General features: G+C 42.6%; 1 pseudogene; it reads right to left on the bottom strand.

Annotated features, from left to right (window-relative positions):
• Positions 1 to 3,606: 3,606 nt before the first annotated feature.
• On the bottom strand, positions 3,607 to 5,374 carry LOC100765689 (annotated as a pseudogene).
• Positions 5,375 to 5,997: the final 623 nt, after the last annotated feature.

Raw genomic sequence — 5,997 nt, forward strand, 5'->3', positions numbered from 1 at the left:
AACAGTAGCTGCAAGCTTATTTCTGATTGGAGAGTTGTAAGCAGAGGCAGAGGCAGAGGCCTTGAGGTGGAGGTGGGGGGATGTAGTAGGGGGCCCAGACAGACAGACAGACAGACAGACAGACAGACTGGACTTGGCATGGGCTTTTGAAACCTCAAAGCCCACTCCCAGTGACACACCTCCTCCAAAAAAAGTCATACCTATTCAAAGACCATACCATCTAATCCTTCCCAAATAGTTCCACTACTGGGCACCAAGCATTCAAGCATATAAACCAATGGGGGCCATTCTCATTCAAACCACTACAGACATACACTTTTTTTTTTCTTTCAGATAAATCCTATGTTAAGAGAGAGAGCATGTTGTGGAGGAGATAGAGAAAGATACAAAAGAGAGGGAGAGTGGGAAGAATAGAGTAGGAGCCATATTTCAGAGCTATATATGCTTGAGTGTAGGTCAGTTCATTCACAGACATAGTGTGGCCAGGCCTCTCTGACAGCCTGCTTTAATCAAGCCTCAATAAATCAGAACTCAAGCAGAAACCACTAACCAAGAAGAAACATGTGTATATTACCCAAATGCTTCAGTGGAACAGTAGAGCACAGTCATGTAAGCCACCACACTTGAGGCGAAACTGCTATGGCTGGAGTTTGGAGTCCTTGAGGCCCGGCTTAGCCATCAAAGCATTCTGCCTATTGCTTTTAAAAAATTCAAATACGACCTCAAGTGCTTCTGTCCTCCCCTCCTTTCCCTTTCTTCCTTGCTCTCAGGATACTGAGGATGTGGAAGGAATGTTAGCCAGGGTACCTGAGTGGCCAGCTCAGGGGAGGCAGTCTAGGAAGGAAGGACCAGCAAAGGTTGATCTGTGAGGCTAGCTGTCCTTGAATGGTGAGAGTACTGAGATATGAGGTGATGAGATTGGGGCTGTTGAGGTGGGAAAATAAGCCAATAGAGATTGGCTGAAAGAATAGATAGTGCAATAGGAGCTAGTGAGAAGCAGATGCCTCCCTGTTGGAGGACTCATACAGAACGGGAAAAGCCTGGATGTTCCGAGTCCATGGTCAGTACAGAGGCACTGTGCTATGATGTCCTTCAAAAGGGCTGCCCCACCCTGATCTCGGTGATCCAGTTGGTATCTGGGGTAATGTCTACAAATATCTTACAGTACAAGAGGGGAACCTCCTCACTTATTCTCTTAAAGACCACAGAATAAAAAAAAAAAAATTTAAAGATAGGGACTTTAAGTAAAAAAAACTTTTAAAAAAATCTAAAATGATTGCAATTTATTCATTGCATATGTAATCACATTTAGTAATTTTGTGTCTTGCAATATGTAATGGCATTTCAGTATTCTCTCAGGCTATGGCAAATGTCATCCAAAATAGCCTGATTAATGCAGGGGAAAAAAAAAAACACTCAGTGGAAGTTGAAAGCAATATTCTGGCTGGAAGCAAAATTGCACAGCTGGCACCATTTGGGGAATAAAAAAGGAAAATATTTTTAAAGCCTAGTGATATTTTTAGAAGGCTTTAAAAATTCTTGAAAATATTTTTTGTTAACTTGATGCTTTCCCCCACAGGTTGAATAATTTCAATCTTCTAAGGGGATTTTACTTTAAACTTCAAAAAGTAAAATGCTGAAATTCTGTATTATATGCAGATAAGAACAAATAGCAATGGGGGATGAAATGATCAACAACCAAATGTATTATTTAAAAACTATAATCTGGGGCTAGAGAGATGGTAACGCCGTTAAGAGACTGGCTGCTCACTGGGTGGTGGTGGTGGTGGTGGTGGTGGTGGTGGTGGTGGTGCACGCCTTTAGTCCCAGCACTGGGAAGGCAGAGGCAGGAGGATCTCTGTGAGTTCGAGATCATCGCTGGGGTTACAAGAGCTAGTTCCAGGACAGTCTCCAAAGCTACAGAAAAACCCTGTCTCCAACCCCCACCCCACCCCCCCAAAAAAAGAAACTGGCTGCTGTTATAGAGGACCTAGGTTCAGATTCTATTCCAAAAGCCACATGGCAGTTGACACCCACCTGTAATTCTAGTTCCTAAATAAAAATAAATGAATCTTTAAAAACAAAAACACATCTTAAAAATATTTGGTAAGTTGAAATAAAAGGCCATTAATGCAATAAAATGTGGAGTATAAAAATCTTGTAGTAGGAAAAGAAGACTTGTAATCGGATTTAATGTAAGATAAAGGAAGAGTCAGAAGCCAGTGAGAAAGAAAAAAATTATAAAAGTGTTAATCCCAACAGTAAGAATAAGACCACTACCACAATTTGGGCTGATTTTGAAGCAAGCTTGATTTTTATTGGGGTGCATTCAAGAGCTGGCCAGCGACTGCCTCCTAAGTTGGGCTAAAGAGAGCAGCCCTGAATCCACCTCTTGGGCCTCTTTTAAGGAGTAAAATCACCCAAATAGTTATACAGAAGGGAGATAATGGGCAATAAGGAAATACAAAAAAAACAAACAAAAAACTTTTTAAAAAGTCATGTGATTACCAGGTGATTAGAAGGCGTTAGGGAGGGTCAGGGAAAGTCAGGGAGGGTCAGGAAGGGCCAGGGTATTCTCAAAAAACAAATCAAGGTCATTGGTTGAAGAAGGTCAGGTTCTAGGAAACAGCTACTCAACTTTCGTTTTTGTTCTTTTTTTTGTTTTTGTTTGTTTGTTTATTTGTGTTTTTCGAGACAGGGTTTCTCTGTGGCTTTGGAGCCCATCCTGGAACTAGCTCTGTAGACCAGACTGGCCTGTAACTCACAGAGATCTGCCTGCCGCTGCCTCCCAAGTGCTGGGATTAAAGGCGAGCACCACCACAGCCCGGCCAGCTACTCAACTTTCACAGCAAATAGAAACTTACTTTTAAAAATACAGCATAATGGCTCCTGTCTTTAAAATGGAGTCAGGCAGGTTCCTCAAAAGAAATAATGACAATGAGCTAGTTCTGTAACTCAAAGGGTAACCTGGAGTCAGATATTAGGGGATGAAAGCTGAAAGATGAGAGAAGCAGCCAGCCACTAGAGTTCTTTTTTTTTTTTTTTATAGTATCTAAATCTCATGTTTAATGAAATAGGTTCTAAACAATATAAGAATTAAGTAAATTCATATACACAGACACTAGTTACAATAATATAGTTTGGAAAACAGTTTTACTTTCATTACTTATTTGAAAAGTAATTCATTAGCCTTGTGGTGCAGGACTTTCATTTCATAAACTGCACTGAGTGTAAAGATGAACACATTAGGTTCAATAGTGCAGACTAATGTTATTCCCCAACCCTGAAGCAGTTACAGTGCCCTGTACCAAGGACTGTGATTCACAGGTCAAGATTTTAATTAAAATTTTCAGAGAAAAAATGCTTGTAAGTTTAGTTACAAATCTGTCTTAAGAAGCTGCCCCTAGTGCTGGAGAGAGGGCTCAGCAGTTAAGAGCACTGACAATTCTTCCAAAGTCCTGAGTTCAATTCCCAGCAACCACATAGTGACTCACAACCACCCTGAATGAGGTCTGGTGCCCTCTGCTGGCATGCAGGCAGAAGACTGTATACATAATATAAATAAAATCTTTTTAAAATTACAAAAAAAAAAAAAAAAGAAGCTGCTGCCTCTAAATGACAGGATTTTAAACTGTGAGTCTGACCCCATGTGAAAAAGACAGCAATTCACACTCAATGTGTTAAGTATTAACAGCATTACATTTTCATATTTAAATTATTCTAGAAGCAGGGGAGTGCAAGTCCTGTTAAACCTTCCCTTTCTGCTTCTGCTTGCGCTGAGACCTGAAAAGGAACCTGGGCTGTAGGTGGCTGGGAAATCTTCCCATGGTATTCTGTGAACATCTCAAGGGTTGAGGGGAATCAGAACCGGTCTGCTGATCTGCTGGCCACAGTTCGGATATTGCTATAAAAGTTTGATGGAGGATTTCCTAGGATGAGGTTGCAGATGGCAGTCCTCGCCATCTTGATGTTTTGGAAGGAGCCGAGAATGTGAACTTTCACATCCGCCAAAACAATCCGTGTCCGTGTCACATTCTCCATGGCAAATTTGGTTTTTCCTCTTTTGCCAGCAATTCTTTCTATTGCCTTGATAGGTGATCTTCTTTTAGGGGCTTAACGTCGGTTATTTCAAAAGACTCTAGGAAGAGGTCATCCAGTCTGATAAGGGCAAGCGCCCTTATCTGAAACCCACCTGAAACCCAAGAACAAAGGTTTTCACAAAATCAGCTGCTTTTGTCAGGGAACTGACATCCTTGGTATCTTTGCAAGTCCTGATTTCCACATCCCTTGACTTCAGGTTAAAGCTTATCTGAAGTCCCAAATGTTCTACTATCGGAGTAAATATCTTCATCCAGTTTTCTTTTAATGGCGTGTATCTGTTCGCGGGGACCGGGATTTTTCTCGTCCCTTCTTTCCCAGTCAGGAGCCGCTCGCCCGAGAGGGGTGGGAAGATCGGTCTCTTCACCGCCGGCAGGGCCTCCTCCGTGTCAATGCGGCTGGCGTCTCCGTTCTGTCTCGCCACTGACGGCTGCTTGGCCTGTTGCTTCTTCACCTCCTCTGTGCGTGTTGGGAGTAAAGCCGTCCTCCACCCCGGTGTTTTGCGTTTCCATCTCAGTCGTGTTCGAACCAATTGCCACTAGAGTTCTTACTTCTAAGAAATCCTTAGACCAAAATGGGGCAAGCTCTGGTCTCCTCCCACTTTATAGTCGTCTCTCCACCACCTTAGAGCTGGGATTAAAGGTGTGGGATTTCAAATACTAGGATCCTACTGGCCTCTATGGTTAACTGGTGGCTAGCTCTGCACTTGCACTTTGGAGAGCTTTATTTGTTAGAGTACAAATAAGATATCACCACAGCCCAGTATGTTCAATGTCCTGGGTTTGATCTCCTATGTGGTGGGTTTAAATGACAATGGCCTCCATAGGTCATTGAATGTTTGGCTCCCAGTTGGTGGAACCATTTGGAAAGGATTAAGGAGGCGTGGCTTTGATGGAGGAGGTATGTCACTAGGGTGCGGGCTTGAGGTTTCAAAAGCCAGTTAGCTTTCTCTTTCTGTCTCCTACTTTTAGATCAGAACATAAGCTTTTAGCTACACTGTTGCCAGAACCATGCTTGCCTGCCTGCTGCCATGTTCCCTGCCATAATGATCATGGTCTTACCCTTTAGAGGCAATAGCCCCAATAAATTCTTTTATAAGTTGCCTTGGTCACATCTCTTCACATCAACAGAAAAATAACTAGGACACTCAACCCCCAATAGGCTTTTATATTTGAATGCTTAGTCACCTGAGAGTAGAACTTTTCAATAGGATTAGAAGGATTAGGAGGTGTGGACTTTTTGAAGTTTATCACTGGGGGTGGGGGTGGGGCTTTGAGGATTCAAAAGCCCATGCCAGGCCCAGGTACATTAACACTCTCTCTCTCTCAATCACTCTCTCTCTCTCTCTCTCTCTCTCTCTCTCTCTCTTTCTCTCTCTCTCTCTCTCCTTATGGATCAGTTATGGATCAGGATGTAGTTCTCAGCTACTTCTCAGGCACCACACTACCTGCAGGCATACTCTGCTACCATGCTCCCTACCATTAAAGATAATGGACTAAGCCTCTGAAACTGTGCCCAATTAATTCCTTTTTTAAAATAAGAGTTGCATTGGTCATGGTGTCTCTTCACAGCAATAGAACAGCAACTAAGACAATGACATAAATCAGGGATGGTGGCTCATGCCTATAATACTAGCCTAAAAGGCAGAGATGGGAGGATCAGGAATTGAAGGCTGTCTCCAACTACACAGTGAGTTTGAGGTTAGCCTGGGAGACAAAGATAAAGGAAGAAGGGAAGGAAGGCAGCAACTGGGCTGTGGAAATACCTCAGTTGGTCAAATGTTTGTTACACTATTTTGAGGACCTAACTTAATGCTAAAAACTTATGTGAAAATCTGAGTGTGGTGATATGAACCCAGTGCTTGAAAGAGAGGTTGATAGACCTTTGGAGCTCACTCAC

Source organism: Cricetulus griseus, chromosome 4 (genome assembly GCF_003668045.3).
Source record: "Cricetulus griseus strain 17A/GY chromosome 4, alternate assembly CriGri-PICRH-1.0, whole genome shotgun sequence".
Taxonomy (NCBI): domain Eukaryota; kingdom Metazoa; phylum Chordata; class Mammalia; order Rodentia; family Cricetidae; genus Cricetulus; species Cricetulus griseus.